The 17,138-nt window shown below is 35.3% G+C and overlaps 1 protein-coding gene across 4 annotated transcripts in view; it reads right to left on the reverse strand.

The window, feature by feature from the left end:
- The window catches only part of stumps (DBB domain-containing protein stumps), an 84,164-nt gene extending 67,234 nt beyond the window's left edge, over nucleotides 1-16,930 (reverse strand). The window contains exon 1 of one of the 4 annotated variants that reach the window (XM_070105437.1): nucleotides 16,364-16,930. The gene's annotated coding sequence lies outside the window, so the exon portion shown is untranslated. The other 3 variants (XM_036378401.2, XM_070105438.1, XM_070105439.1) reach the window with 3 other exon arrangements.
- Between the last annotated feature and the right edge of the window lie 208 nt (nucleotides 16,931-17,138).

A 17,138-nucleotide genomic window follows, 5' to 3' on the forward strand; every position in this document is an offset into this window, starting at 1 on the left:
AAACTTGTTCAGTACTATGTTTTTGTGAATGTGACTTATGTAAGGCAATGTACAGAAATGAAAGTAAGCAGAATTACGTTTACCATGTAAGACAGGCTATTTTCTTTTATTTAGTCTTCAGACCCTAGAAATAATGAAAAAGTTAAAATTTTGAACGGACTCTATTATATTGAAAAGGGCTTAGTAAATACTGAACAATATTAAAAATATTCGTTGGAAAAGTTGTGAAAAGTGTAACAAAAAAATGATTTTAATATTCTGTAGTCACCTTTTGACAAAGGGAAGGGCACCTTCAGTATTATAAACCGTTGTATTAACATGATGGTTAAAATATTGTTAAGGACGTCTGCTTTTTGTTACGTAAAGAGCAAATTGCACAGGTCTTCGGGAAAAGCACATCATTTTAAGATTTTTAAGAATTCAGGACGCCAAGTAACTAGGTAAATTGTTTTGGGTAATCACCAGTATTAAGGTGCAAAAGATTCTATCGAGCATCCCAAAAATATCTCAAGCTGCTTGCATCTTCAAACCATATAGCTGAATGAATTAAGTTAACACTAGAGTTTGCAATTGACTCCGTATAGATAAAAAAAAACTATATTAACTAAAATAACTTGGGTAACATTACTGTCAAAGTAAGCAACATCATTCGTTTTAATCGACATGAGTATTTCTTTGTCCATACTTCAAAGATTATTCACAAATTTTTGGGGTATATGTCAGCAACGCATTATAAACCACGTTAAATACTTCTGTGATACAAATTTCAATTTAATTTTTTTCACCACCACCAAAAAAGGAATGTTATCGGGTGTGTCGATTTTTCCTATTGTTTTATAATAATACATTGCCGTTACATACATCTAACGGCACCGCAACATACTCGTTTAATTATGTAAACGTTGAGCAATTAAAATCGGAATTAAATTGTTAAAAACCACAATGTGCACTTAAAGTGGCAGGGTTGAAGTTTCATAGTTGCCTGCATAATTTCTACACCAGTTTTTCACATATGATTCCCCTCCGGGATCATGCCTGCCTGTGGTTGTCACGTATCGTGCTAATGATCTGTAGCGTCATTTAAACAAAATTAGCCTACCTTATAGGTGAATGATACAAAAAGAGAAAATTTTGTAAATGGTTCATAAATCAGTGATTAATATGCTGACGACGTGCCCCTTACGAACCGTAAAACATTTTCTCGGCTCTTTTTTGCTGTGTTTCAATTAAATTTGCACCTCAGATCTATAATTATTTATTGTTAAAATTTTATATACGAAAACTCCGCAAGTTATACACACTGTGTGCGGAGGTATGCTTTTATATTGATTTTTCATACTTCAGTTTGTTATTTGTATAAACAAGCAAAATTAAAAAAAAATTATAATAAATAAAATTTAAAATGATTTACTCGTAACTCATGACAGTGTGGTCCGAACACGTGTGAGCAATTTCAAGTTCACACTATCTTTGGTGTTATTGTCTCTTAATTGTTTTTTGATTTGTTACTCTTTATTGTAGGATGATCAATACTATACTATTGTGAAATGCTGATACTGCCATTATTTGCAGTGAGATGTGCCACTTAGTTGACGCTTTATCATTACGACATGTTTCCTTATTTTTTACTTTTTTAATTGACTAATTGTTTTTCCGATGGGTAAATTATATGCAACGAATGTTGCTGCTAAAAGAACAGCCATCGCCTATGTTGAAACTCGTGGTCGCTACAGCCTAAATTTTGAGGAAATGCTATTGATTCAAATAATAATATGAACAAAATAAAGGAGTTTAAAACACTGCCACAAAAAATGTTCATACTTCCCGAAAAATATTGGCTGAGGGTATAAAACTTAAAATAACGTTAGTCTGCTCCTTGCATTTAGAACTTGTATAACATTGATATACGCCATAAGCGCTGAAGAAGTGATATCAAATGTATGGTCGAGGGAATATTTATTTAATAAAATCTAATATGAATTAAACTACCGTCCTCTTATTATATCCTGAACAGGGTATTTTAAGTTTATCGCATTTGTAACACCCAGAAAGATCCGTCGGTGACCTTATAATATATATAATATTAATCATCGAAAATCCCTTAATTGTTTTTCAAAATGTTCTCCATTAAGATCTATACACTTTTGCATGCGTTCTGAACGCATCAACCGCCTCTTCAGGTGTCGAAAAATATTGCCCTCTTAGTTTATTTTTGTGAAGTCAGGACTATACGGTGGACGACTCATCAAATCGATGTTTTGAGTGCTCTAAAATGCAGTTGTTTCGATGTGTGGGAGTTCGCCTTCGGCTGTTGGCAACAACTGACACACAAATGGTTGTATACCACTCAGAATTTCCTGTTTTGCGTTGTTCTAGTGGTATGGTTGCGTCATGTCCAGTTTTTCCAAAAAATCAGGAAACCATTTGTTTCGAAGAGCTTCGTGCGCGAACCACTTTTGTTAGTGTTGAGTTGTTAACTGAGTTGATTTAGCCATGTCCGTCTGTCTGTATATATACGAACTAGTCTCTCAGTTTTTGAGATATCGATATTAAATTTAGCATATGAATGTCCGATTTCGGACCATTATAGCCGCAATACAGACTGAACGATCGAAATCAAATGCTTGCATGGAAAACTTTTTCATTTGACGAGATATATTAACGAAATTTGGAGCGGATCATTATCTAAGGCAATAATGGAATCTCCATAGAAATCGTTCAGATCGAATCACAATAGCATACTGCTGTCATACAAGCTGAACGATTGGAATCACGTTCTTCTGAGGAACCTTTTGTGTTTTTGTAGGGTATTATAGCTTCGGTACAACCGGATATTGTTAAATTTGTGTGTTTGTCTAGGGACTTCGAAATAAAAATATTGACGGTGTCCTGCACTACCTCGACACTATACGGGTATAATCTGTACCACGCCGAAATTATAATGTAATTCACGTCTGAAATGACCCTCGTCATTGTCATATTTTCTTCGCTACTACGCACTTATACCAGACATTCCCTCGAGTGCATACGATCTCAAAAAATATATATATACATGCATATGTAGTGGTTGAATGTTTTATTTAATGCTTTTTATTTCAATTAAGCTTCTTTTTTTTGTCTATTTACGATAATTATTCCATTTAAGAAGACGGTGACATTCACTTACATCGCCAAAGTGGTTTGCCGTCTCGGACATTTCACCGCTGCCACAACTTTGCTCGCTATGCATCTTAGCGTGTAGATGTGTTGGTGAATCGCGAAAACTTGTAAGTTTTACTCGCTTTCATATGCATGTGTGTATGTGTGTGCTGCAATGTGGAGCAACAATTGAGCACATTATTTAATGTTTTTATGCTGATTAGTTTTGTGCTGTTGCATTCCATTTTATCTTTTGACATAAACACATACATATATGTATAAGGCTGACTTCTGCAACGGTATGTAAACATGTATATTACTTGTACGAATGCATACTCGTATATGTGTGTACATAGATACAGTTTACCGGAAATTCCAATTTAGGTAAATACGTCGTTGAAATTGTTTTTGGGATTTATACGCCAAGGGGCAGCTCGTATGGTCCAGCCGCTGTGATATTATCTCAGACTGGGATTAAGAGCAACCGAAACCGTGGCATAGAGGTTGTGGTTTGCCCCTAAGTACACAGGCTAATATACATATGCCCATACACACACGCACACATAAGTCGATATGTATGCATGTATGTAGAAGAAAAAAATTTAATATTGTGGCATGTAGCGGATTAAGCGTAACACAGCGACGTCGTGACGTCGTCAGCAATCTGCGTTGCTGGAAAGCACCGAGGGTCTTCATTCGTGCGACGCGACGCCACAGTGACAAGATCAAGTAGGTAGGTACAAACAATTGGAGACAAATTTTTATGGGGAACCGCATGCGAAACTCACCAGGCCGGCGGGTACTCACTCCACATACGCATACAAACACACACTCACACACAAAGCAAAAAATGGGTAAAAATCGCAGTCACAAATGATTCGCAAAAGTTGAGCCCGCTCACGGCACTCGAAAGCTCCACCGTCGGTTAACGAAATTCTCGTCAATCTGCTCGATGATGAAACTAAATCATGAATGCAAAATGAGAAAATGAACGAAAATTATGATTTATGAGTGCAAAAGGGCGAGAAGCGCGCAGACGACTCGGCGTTTTGTGCGAATGCGCGCGAGAATATGTGAGCTTGTATATGTGTTTCGAGCTTTATGAAGGTATGTCTGCATCATATTTTTAATGTTCCAAAATTTTAAAGTGGGAAACCACTTTTGATTCTTTCATTGTGGCAACTTTATGTATATATTGTATATAATCCTGAGTACATATTTACAAACTCGGGGTATTATTTTAGCATTGAAACAATTCAAACATTAATTTTAAATTTGAACGTGCGTTTGATAAGTGAGTGCGTAATTTGTTCAGATTTATCAATTCAGACATTTAAATAGTTTTTGCTTCAACTTTTAAGTATATTTTAACTGTTTTGCGTTTAAAATCGTTTATTTAAAATACATTTATGCGGAGCTACTATATTTATATTACTCAGCGTATTTGTACACAGTTTATTTTTCGCCTTGAAGAGTGATATTGGGAAAATACTGCGACCATTTGTTTCCCATTAAATGCTTGTTTATACAATATAATATTTAAAAATTTTAAGGTGATCGTGAGCTCGCTGAAATTGTGAGACGGTTTCCTAGAACTAAATGCTTACTCACAGTAAATTCGCAAAGAATATTAATTATGTTGCACTGATTGTTTTAATTTTTTGATATTTATCTAAAATATTGCTAAATGCGTTCAAGCAAAAAGGTGAATCGCTAAATAATACTTGTACCTGCACCTGTATCGGCAGATTTATATTAAAATAAAACAAGAAAACAAAATTAGGTTCGGTGCAGCCATACCTTCATATAGGCATTTCTTATAGTATAAAAGAGTATAAAACAAGAAAAAACGTTTACTTCGGATGCACCGAAGCTATAATACCCTTCACAAATACAAAGGCTCCTTACAAGAACTTCATTCCGATCGTTCAATTGGTATGGCAGCTATATGATATAGTGATCTGATCTATACAATTTTTTCTGAGATTAGATTAAGGCCTTAAGTCATAGTACATGCCAATTCGTGAAGATACCTCATCAAATGAAAGACTTTTTCATACAAGCACTTGATTCCGATTGATCAGTTTGTATGGCAGCTATATGCTATAGTGGTCCGATATCGGCCGTTCTGACAAATGAGCAGCTTCTTGGTGAGAAAAGGACAGGGGCAAAATCAGATCGATAGCTTGAAAACTGAGGGAGTAGTTTGTATATATACAGACAGTCAGACGGACATGGCTAAATCAACTCAGCATGTAATGCTGATCATTTATGTATATATTTTATAGGGTCTCGACGTTTCCTTCTGGGTGTTGCAAACTTCGTGGCAAACTTAATATACCCTGTTCGGGGTATAATGAGTGAGAAAGAGCCCAGCATATAATTGAAAGCGTCTGAAATATCAGGTCAGGAGCCTACAAAATTCGCCATTTTAATATACCAATTACATATACGGTATTAGCAAAATTGCCAGCTGATAAGAGATTGTAGTTCGATTTTAAAAACTTTCAACCTAAGTCATAAGCATTTGATAAAAATGTCAAGAACAAAATTTGGTTCACTTCCGTCAAGTAGTTTGTAAGAGATGAAATTTCTCCTAAAAGTAGGAGCTTCCACTCTCATTGACCAATTTTTAAACTGGTGCTTGTGTAATCATACTGCTGAACTGTTTCTGACGACGTAGTAGTTTTATTTCTTGGCAAAAAAATTAGGATATTAACAAAAACCTATAAATTGCCATAACTAAGCCGCAAATTAAGATACAAAACCTTAATTTAGTACAACGAATCCCAATAATGAGGTCCATCTTTGGTTTGAAAATTTTTTGAAAATGGGCACGGCCTCGCCCTCTAATAGGTTAAATGTATTTCAAACCCACTATACTATAATATTTACGCAACTAATGCGACAGTAACAAGCGACGAAATGTCGGCGGCTGAGACATCAGCAGGGTGGGCATACTAAATACTCCTGTTATTTTCGCCTGTGGGAAAAAATTTGTCGGTACGTACCGATTACGAAGTGGGAAAATGCAATATTAAATGGCAATTATCGATCCTAAAAGTGTATTCATACCTTTCACGTCATGACAAACACAGAGTCCGTCTCCTTTACTGAAGAATCAAAAAAATTTTCTTATCGTTTTCTTTGATGGGATATTCGAACATCAGAATTCAGTAAGTTCCATTGTTTAAATCGCGATACCAATAACTCTGCTATATATTTTCGTAGATTTAAGTCTTATTAAGTCATTGAAGTCTTCAGAGTTGATGAAACGTGATATTTTTGGTTCAGATTCCAGAACGAATTCGGAATGTATGCGAGGACTCACATTATTTGTGCGCGCAAACCAACAATGATCAAATCGCTCTATTTGCCTAAACAGTAAATGTTTTTGATTTGTCACCGTCGCTTCTCATATATACATATTTGCATGGAAAAAAATAAATATATATTTTGTTTCTCCTTTATATACTACAATTAATTCGATCTCGAGAAGTTCCATAATTCAGCAAAAGATATTACATATTTGTAGTTGATACACCCTTATACATATCTACATATGTACATATGTATATAAATTCAAATAACAAATATATAGGAACTATCTATTGACGACATGTGGACTTTGTTATAAGGTATGTAAGCTTGAATTTAATTTTCGTTTCGTCAGATAGGTATACATAAGCATCTACTTCGAAAAATTGTGGAAATGAGTTATAGTATAATACAATAATTTTATAGACACCCCCTTTAGTACTAAATTTAAAATTGCTAAAAATATTTAAAATATCTTGCATTACAAGTAATGAATCTTGGGAAGCCAAATATAAGTAAATACAATACATCCCTACCACAATAAACAACAGCAGAATTATTATTGCATAAAATAAAAACAATTAACTAACATTAAATTAATGAACACAAATCAGTTGAGCGAAAACATGCAACATTTTTATTTAACTAAATAAAACGACATAAATCAATTGAATCGCTTTGCACAAATTTGTCATAGAACCAATAAAATTAATTTACCGAGGAAAGAAAATACACACACACAACTAAATCACAAACAAAAGTCCAAGAACACGTAAACAACAAAAACAATAAGTTGAACATTGCTCGCAATAAAATTAGCAATAAAAACTGTGTCGAATTATTTGCGTCGGCTGTTTCGGCTTGTTTTTGTTTTATAGGAATTTCTAATTATGGAAAACTTACGTACTGAAGTGAAAAATCCTCGAAGGCACAAAAACAAAAGAAGGCGATGAAAAATTACGCTAGACAGCAGAAGTACATAAAACAGAGGCATTGAGTTCGAACGTCAGTGTCGCGTCGGCCGTTGAGTTGCTCGCCGCTGCTTACTAATTGGCAGTGAAATGAAAGAAATTCAAAAAATGCGAACACGTCGCATAGTAAAAGTTAAGAAACACCCAAAATAAACAAATGAACGAATAAGCGAATGAAAGTCGAGATGTCTTCGGAACCAACAGCTGATGAGGATTGCGATCAGCCAGAGCGAGGCGCGCGGAGGCAACGCCGTTTGTTTACTAATTTATTTATAAATTACATTAACAACGGCTAAGAGCTCTGAGAATGCAAAAGAATTCACTGTTCACAGAAAATTAAATATACACTAATGTACGATTTAAATACTCTTCAGTATTTACGCAGACTCAATGACACGCAGAAAAATGTAGCCACGAAAAAATTAGAACAAATTAGTTAACAAGAGTATTTAATCTACATGATGGGCGTCAGGAGGGTGTGGAGATGTGTTGGCATTATGAAGAGAGCAGACGCAAAATCCATTATACTATAATATTTACGCAACTAACGCGACAGTAACAAACGACGAAACGTCGGCGGCCGAGACATCAGCTGTTTTTAAATGCGTGTTTCAGCAATATGATGTGTTGCACAGTGGGCCAGTGGGTGCTGAAAGGAATATTGCATAATCAAAACAACTATTTTCTTCCCTCAGTTACAAACCGATCTACATAGAGATATAATCAAACTCAAAAAAATTATTAAAATTACATTTTGGTGTTACACTAATCTAGGAACACCGAAAAAATACTTGTGAAGCTTTGCTTTAAAGACACGAAAGAAAATTAGTTTTGCATCGAATCGTTATTGGCGATGAAAAATGGATTTATTTTAAGAATTTTAATAGAAGAAAATCATGGGTTAATCCGGAGCAACCATCAACATCGACTGCAAAAACAGATCGATTCGGTAAGAAAGCAATGCTCTGTGTTTGGTGAGATCAGAAAGGTGTGGCATATCATGCGCTTCTAAAACCTGGTGAAAGTGTTAATACTAATTGCTCCAGACAGCAAATTATCAATTTGAATCATGGATTAATCGAAAAACGACCAGAATGCGCCAAAAGACACGTGAAAGTAATTTTGTTACACGACAATTCACCTACACACAAAGCAAAATCGGTTCAGGATACAATCAAAATACTTGGCTGGGAGCTGCTACCCCACCCGCCGAATTCACCAGACTTGGCCCCTTCCGATTACCATTTGTTTTCATCGATGGGACCCGCATTGGCTGAGCAGTACTTCGATTCCTACGCAGAAGTCGAAAATTGGGTGTCTGATTGGTTTGCTTCAAGAGACTATCATTTCTATTGGCATGGTTTCCACAAATTGCCAGAAAGGTAGTCAAAATATGTAAACAGCAATGACCAATACTTTGAATAATTTTTTTTTACTTTCCCATTCAAAATTAGTATGTAATTTTACCCAAAAAAAAACGCTCATTTCATACCGTAGCATATATATCGCATTGTAACAATTGAAAAAAAAATTTAAGAAAATAATTTTTGGATTGTCTATACTAATTTTAATTTTATGAAATAATAAATACATGAAAAACATACATCTATGTGCTTTGTACAATAAACACTTACGCCGCATCTCCACAGGCAATGTACATTGCTAACCATACTAATATATACATATGTATATATTTAATTACTAAGTATTTTTATCTTTTGTTAAATTTATGTTCTGAATATTACTTTGCTCTTCAAAATTTTTGGGCAAATGAAAACAGCTCTCTCAAACCACTAAAATTACAGTTCATTGCTAGCAATGTATGGCATGAACTGTATTTAGACATCAATTGGTAAACATTTGCAATGTACAGTCTCAATATTTAATTGCCTGTGGAGATGCCCCTTTAGATTGCACACATTTGCAGCAATAGATAACTGTAAACAAAGAAAGGTGTCTAAATATTTATTGGGAAAAAATCATGAATCCTGTCCCAACGTGCAGATGGGGAGATTACTCATACGACATGTATGACTCGTAGCGCCGAATAGCTTTCGTATATTTTACGATTATTGAAAAAGGCCTTAGTTAATTTTTGGCAACAATATTGATGTTTACAAAGCGTTTCAAATAAATTAATAGCATTTCTGAGATGTAATTGTGGCAAACTCGATTTTGCGTGGGCATTCCAAGCGCATTAGACATTGTTCCGCACAAATGTTGTCGAATGCTGATGCTTCAATTTGATTTGAGTGTTTTTGGTGTTTCTTAAATGCATTTTATTTGTTGTTTTACTAACTTTGTGACAATTTACTGCATTATTATGGCCACATAAACTGCAACGCAAGTACTTTGATCGTTTGTAGCTGCGCTTTTCTGTACACTGAACTTTCACACAAACACACACACCCACATAGTATATATGTACATGAGTGTAAGTGTATGCAAATTTGTCTATCTGATTGTATTTGTTTCTCGCAGTACATATTGTTCGTAGCTGCTCGTGAGTTTTTTATTTTGCTAACTTGTATGCCAACGCTTCATTTCACTTTGATGCATTGCCAAATCAACTTTTCGTGTGCAATCGTAAAATACGATAAGTGCCCAGACTGGTAGTAACATTTGGTTCTATACACTTTCCTTTTCGATGCACAGCTATTTCGCAGAACCTGATTTTAAATATCATATTTAATAGATTTTTTTTTAACTTGCCATATTTATACCATCGCAACATGTTGCTACAGAGTATAATAGTTTTATTCACCTATCAGTATCACCTAAAACTAATCGAATTAGATATAGGGTTATGTGTATATAAATGAGCAGGATGAAAAGACAAGTTGAAATCCGGGTGACTGTCTGTCCGTCCGTCCGTCTGTCTGTCCGTGCAAGCTCTAACTTGAGTAAAAATTGAGATATCTCTATGAAACTTGGTGCACATGCTCCTTGGTACCGTTGGTATTGCAGATGGGCGTAATCGGACTACCTGCTGCCACGTCCACAAAACGCTATTAAAAAAAATTAATAAATTGCCATAACTAAGCTCCACAATAAGATACAAGACTGTGGTTTGGTACACAGGGCCACATTAGGGAGGGGCATCTGCAGTTATTTTTTTTTTAAGTGGGCGTGGTCCCGCACCCTAATAGGTTTAATGTGTGACCTTCTTACCAAAAATTGTCTAGATCGGAATAAAACTATTCCACCCCCCATGTATTGAATATGACCCCAGTTCCTACAGCGAACATTATTTGATCGAAAATATCGGGCAATCTGTAAGATATAAAATCATTACAACCAAGTCCAAACATATCACCCAATATTTAAACGTGTCTTCGGTCAACAGATCCCTTTACATAGTGCCGAACTGCCTGTGTTAAAGAGCTTGTTCTAGGTCAGCACGTTAAAGTATCTGAAAGAGGAAATATTTGTAGGTCCACAAATACGACAACTGATAAAGGATAAGAGCTTTGAAGAAAAACTAAATTATCAGAAACAACTCGCATGGAAATGTTTTGTGGACGTTGCCCAAAGTTTTCTGGAAAACTATAAATCGTAAAATTACAACTTAATAAATGAACTTATAATGTCATACAAAGCCTTGGGGTGTAATACATTAAAAATACATAAGCTGGACACTTATACAGATTTCTTTCCAGCAAATTTGTTGGCTGTGAGTGCCGAACAAGGCGAGAGGTTCCATCAGGACATTCCGTAGAGGAGAACCAATGCTTTACTAATATTTTAGCTTGAACAGCAAAACTATTTTCGGGTATTTTTTACTCAACTTTTACGGCTGTCATCGTATTATGAAGCACTATGTTCATTGCCTCTTATGCGCTTATACCTCTAATGCACTTTTTACATTTTTCCAACACTACCAAGTTTATTAATAGTGTAGCACTTCTGTTGAGTGCATATTTCAAATTTTATTAGAAAGCAATTTGTTGCAATCTTTGGACCATGGCACATGCATTATTAATGCCAATTTTGAACTTTGTGAAATTATTTTTTTTTTTAATTAAAATACTTAGAAAATTATTCATTGTTTCCAACTGTAAGTAAAAATAAATTCCCACTAAGCTAACTGAAACACTCTCTAATTGAAGGGCAGGGACCTGCATTGGAAGAAGAAAGGCAGTGCATTACAAAAGGCGTCAAGTGGGCTTAGGCTGGCTCGCATTGGGTGTTGCTGAATACTAGCCATTCCCGACTGCCCACGGCCACTCAGCATGGATTATGAATACATTAGATCTTACTATAATGTATGTTTGTATCGTTTTCAGTGCAAGCGATAACTTGAGAATAAATTGAGATATGGTATATTGAGGAAATTTGCTACATATGTTCCATGGGACCCAAGAGAGGCCGGTTTCAACCTAATTTGATATGTGAGGCTACCCATCCATTCTTTTCACATACTGTTAAAGTGTCCGACATCTTACAAAGCCTATAAAACTATGCAGCTAAAAGCATGAACTATTGATACTGCGAAAAATATGCTCCTAAAACTATGCAGCTAAAAGCGTCGACGATCTATGCTGTCATTTGAATAACAAATTTACTCCAACGCATCCTTAAAGAAAGTCAAAAAACCACGTGTGGCTAAAAAAATAAGAATGGTTTAAAATACTAAAAAACATGCTCTTAAAGCATATTAAACTAAAAAGTGAAAAATGTTTCTTATATAGACTGACAGTAATATTGACCAAATCGGGACGAAACCGAATTTATCCTGCGTAAAAAAAGGCATATGATTGTGAATGCTTTGTGATTTTTGAATTTTAAGAAATTTCTTTGGAAGTCGTGTCTTCCGTAAAACACGAAAAAAGTCTGCGCATCTCCACTAATGTCACCCACTGGTTTAGTTCAAAAATATTGGAATTATTATTATATTGTAGCAAACAAGGTTTTTACCCCATTTCATTCCTGGCGTCACAAACCAAATTTTTGTGCTGTCGAATACTATTCAAAACAGCACCGGGACAATACAGTCGTAATGTCTACCAATCCTACTATGTCTAAACAGTAAATGTACGACTTTTTTCTTGCAGAGACGTATTTAGTAGTTTTGGGGAATTCAGCTAAGGTGTACACAAACCGTTGTCAACAAACTTTCAACCACAAACTTAGTTATATCATGCTACGTAAATAACATTGGACTGATAACTTCAGGTAATTAACTCACCTTTTCCGACCCATCGTTCAATTAATTCCTTTACTGAAAGTGCCAAGACTGGAAATTAAATGTTGGAAGTAAAATTATCTTAAGTGTATTTTAATAAAGGGAAATATTGGTCGAAAGGAGTCCACTGGCAGTCAATTTTTTCAGGTATTACTATTGATATCATTTCAGTTGTAACATAATTATATCCTTGCAACAAGACTGAAATAAGAGTCTGTCCTTCAATTTTAATTCTCTCTCCCATTTAGTTCTGTTATCTGCCGATCATAAATATTTCACTTGAATAAATTCTGTTCTATTTATTTAGAAATCGCACAATACAATTTCCATGGAAGTATTCATGCACTAAGTTATGCATTTCTTTCGAAAAACTTATTCATTGCAATTTAGTGTACAAAACGCGACAAAGACGGCGCCAGTTCGATAAGTTGCCAAATCAATAACTAGAAATCACTCTTTGTATGCAAAAGAAAGTCAAAGCAATGTTTAAAGAGCATAACTTAGCGAATTATTAAGTCGAAACAAAACATGTGCTGCAACGCATTTGCGTCAAATGCGCAAAGTACAAATGGGACCGAGCGCATGTTCGTTAAGGTATACATTTTTACACTCGAACAAAAGTTCAGGGCTGGAATGTGTGTGTGGGAATGAAAGTACAGGGTTTCTCAACATGTAAATATCCGTTTGTATACTCATTGAAGTATAAAGAGTCCAAAAGTTAAAAAACGAGGCTTGTGAAATTTTTGTAATACAATATATATTCGTGGTTTCAGAATTCGCAAAAATACCGTTAAACGAACACTATACATTACCCCTCATCACGTTGGCCCAACTTTGCACACCCTCTGTGCAGTCAAGAAGAGCTGGTATGGTAAACATTTGTCGAATCAACATTCAACAGTAGCAGATATATTATATAAAACTACAACAATAACAAAAATCCATATATGTTTGTAAGTGGCATCGCCAAACAATTTGCCAACAAGTCAGCACGCTGCGCATCGCATATCCAAGTGAATGCTTGGAATAATAATTATGTATGTGTCGCCAAATCGATAAATGGAAACAAAAAGATAATAAAAATACAAAAATGATATACAAGTATGTATGTGCACGTATATCCATACAGTATGCAAGTATTCGAGACTATGAACATTGTATTTTTTTATAGTTTTTTGTAAATTTGTAATTATTATTGTTGTTGCTGCTGTTGTTGTCAGTTTTGCGGTAATGCGTATTGTGTCGATGGTGACGAAAACATGTGGATTAACAAGACATTAGCAGTAGAATATTTGTTTAGCAACTAAACGTCTACAATGTACATGTTCAACAACAACAACAACAACAACGACAGCAAAACGTATTCGCATTCCAGCGGAGGAAATTACGTCGACGGCGGCACTGGCGGCAAGATCGCTGTGGAACGCCTGCCGCAACGCTGAAGTATTTGCATGCGCACTCGTTTAGCTAGCAGGCTGGCTAGTTGCTAGAGGATGCCTACACTCCTTCATAGAAACATATGAGAGTATATATGTATTATATGTATATATAATTTTTTATATTTTCTATATTTTTGCGTGCGCCCACGCTTGTCGCCCATTGCGTATGCGTGTCGCGTGATGATTTTGGTACAGAGATTCTTCTTTGCCCGCAACACTGATTTTATTTTCGCAAGTTCAGTAATTGTGTTTGCGATTTTAACTCTTTATTTTTAATATTGTTGATATAAATGTATACACAATGTCACACTGCATATGAGTGTTTGTATGTACGAGTACATATATATATTATATTGTGGTTTTAGCTGAACTCATATCTGGGCAGTTTGTTCAATTTTTCTTTATTATGATTACATATGTATGTATGTATGTATGTATGTGTGTAAGTATGTGTCTGTCATTCGGCTATGTATTTAATTGATTTTGATCGACAGCTGACATTTTATGTCGCTACTGTCAAAGTACTGATTTCATATGCAAAGGTGTCTCCAGCAGCTTACATTCTTCGTGGCTTCGAATTCTCATTTTTTACAAATGTATGTAAAGTATTTCTACTCACATACTCAGGTTTATAGACGTAAGACATTAGATGTGGTTTAGTAAAAAATTAAATTTTGCAAGATATTCAAGATATCAGCTAACATTAACCGTTCGAATCAGTACCATTTTTATTTTCAAGATTAAAAAGCATATCAGGGCTATCAAGGAGTCCAAGTCGTCGTCAGTTGGCATTCAGCAATTTTTATACCATGAACAGGGTATATTAAGCGACACAAGTTGCATTTTCGTTCATATCACATTTTTAAATTCTTGTTCACTTCACGCGCGTGGTGTATAAAAATATTTTTGATTAATTAATTTTGTATCATTATTCACCCTTTTCTGAAAAATTTGCATATTACATACAAAACATAGATGATATAGATATTATATATAAAAATTTTTAAACATAATTTAATATTCATTTGAAAGTGCTATTGCAACCATGGAAAGAATTTCAAAATGAAAAAGAATGCCGAATTTTATAGCAGCGGCGTGCCACACGAGTACGAGCAGCAAGGTCTCGTCGTCTTTCCTCATCGTCCCTTCACCTACAAAAAAACCGGTTTGGGCGACAAAAGAGTTCTCGTGTCAACATAGTCTAAGCAACACCTTTGGTTGAGATATCTCGCTCTTCGACCGATATATACAGTATAAAACAAACGAGAGAGGGAACGTTAATGTATATTTTAAAATGGGATTGTTTGTTTACGGATTTGTGTAAAATTTTGTCAGTGTGCTCAGTAAGGTTTGCTATCATGCCACGTTTCTTGTTGGTACAATGTTTGGAAGTTGTCCAAGATTTTTACACAAATTCACGTTCTCCGAATTTACAAATTCGCGTTCATCGAAAAATCCTCTTCTCAGATGAGGCCCATTTCTGACTTAATGGCTTCGTCAACAAACAAAGTGTCACTATTGGGGTAAGTCAAATTATCGTGTGGTTCAGGAAACGCAATTGCGTCCCCAATGATTGAGCATCATTTTGTTCAAATTATAAATGGCATACAACTATCTGCATAACAAACAACAGAACCCATTTCTACCAAATTTGAGTGTTTTATTCCATTTTAACATCATGACGTTCTTGTTGGTAGACCCTTTACATATATATATATATGTATATAAGTATATACATATATATTTACTATAATTATTGACTGTTCAGCTTAGTTCATTTTTGAAAATGAAAATTTTAAATTATATGTCTGGTATGTATATATAAGAAACTTGAATATTCGGTTCATTAATTGCTCGAAAAATCGAAGAGTCCTAAAAATATTTCTAAATTTGTTCAATTCAACGCATTCGTGTGATTGATTTCTGTTGAAACGTAGGTATCCAGAAATGTTTCCAAATTTGTAAATATTTCCCCATACCTGATTAATCATTAATTCAGGTAAGGTACAAATATACCAGAATATAACTTTCACTGTAAAAGCTTTTTATAATTTCCAATAACCTTAGGATTAAGGAAAAAATTGGTTTCGGGGTACATATACACATATGTACACATATGTGCATACACATTCATTATCTCAAAACATACTTTCATTTTCGTTGCTTTTGAAAAACTCTCTAGTCACACACATCTCTTTTTGTTTACCCATAAATTAGACAAATTCTATTTCTGCTGCGTCCGTTTATGCTTGTTTCTTCACGCTTCGTTTCAAATATAATTTGCACTAGATTTGTTTTGTTTTAAATCTTACGGGCACAAATGTTTTCCACGCATTCGTCACTACGGTTAGAAAATAGTCCCTTTTCTCCTGTGAAAGCTCTTTTCAGCACAACTCACTATGTCACTTTGTATATTTGCCTTTCGTGTTTGATTATTCCGAAAACGTACGAAAACATATTTTCGCCAAATACTCCCGTTAACTTTGATTTAATTTCAAAAATTAGAATTCAATCACGCCTGCCACTAGCACAAAACAGTTCACGCCGAACTGTTTACTCGTCGCCAAAACAAAAATGAAAATAACTTAACGTCAGCTCCAACGCTGAGCGTATTTAGGCGAAAAAAGTTTTAGAGCGCACGCTGTGAGCATAATTTTTGGGCGCTCAATAGCTAGTCAGCAATTCAAATAGGTGGCTAATCAAACACCTTGCTGCCAGTTCACTCCTCACGGCGCGTCTCAATTTCTAAGGCAATGTTGCCGTCCGCTATGCGTGTGTGTTGTTTTAATTTCCATTCGAATTTGTATTTGAATTTGGTTTATTTGCGACGCTCGTGTTTTCGATTCAAATTGGCGTTCACGTTGTTCGTTGCCTACTGTTCGCCAGTGCCGCTGCAACGCTTGGCGATCGCTATCTCAATATGGCGTTGCCAATTGCGCACTCTCTTCGCGCGCGCGCCTTTTGAACACGATTGCTCAATCGGCCATATCGCCGATGGCGATGTCGTTGACGATGTCATGTGCTTGTTGTAGAGTGCCTAAGAGTGCGATATGCGAAAACGCTTACGCTCTTCCTACGACATTGCCG

Source organism: Bactrocera oleae, chromosome 2 (assembly GCF_042242935.1).
Source record: "Bactrocera oleae isolate idBacOlea1 chromosome 2, idBacOlea1, whole genome shotgun sequence".
NCBI lineage: Eukaryota > Metazoa > Arthropoda > Insecta > Diptera > Tephritidae > Bactrocera > Bactrocera oleae.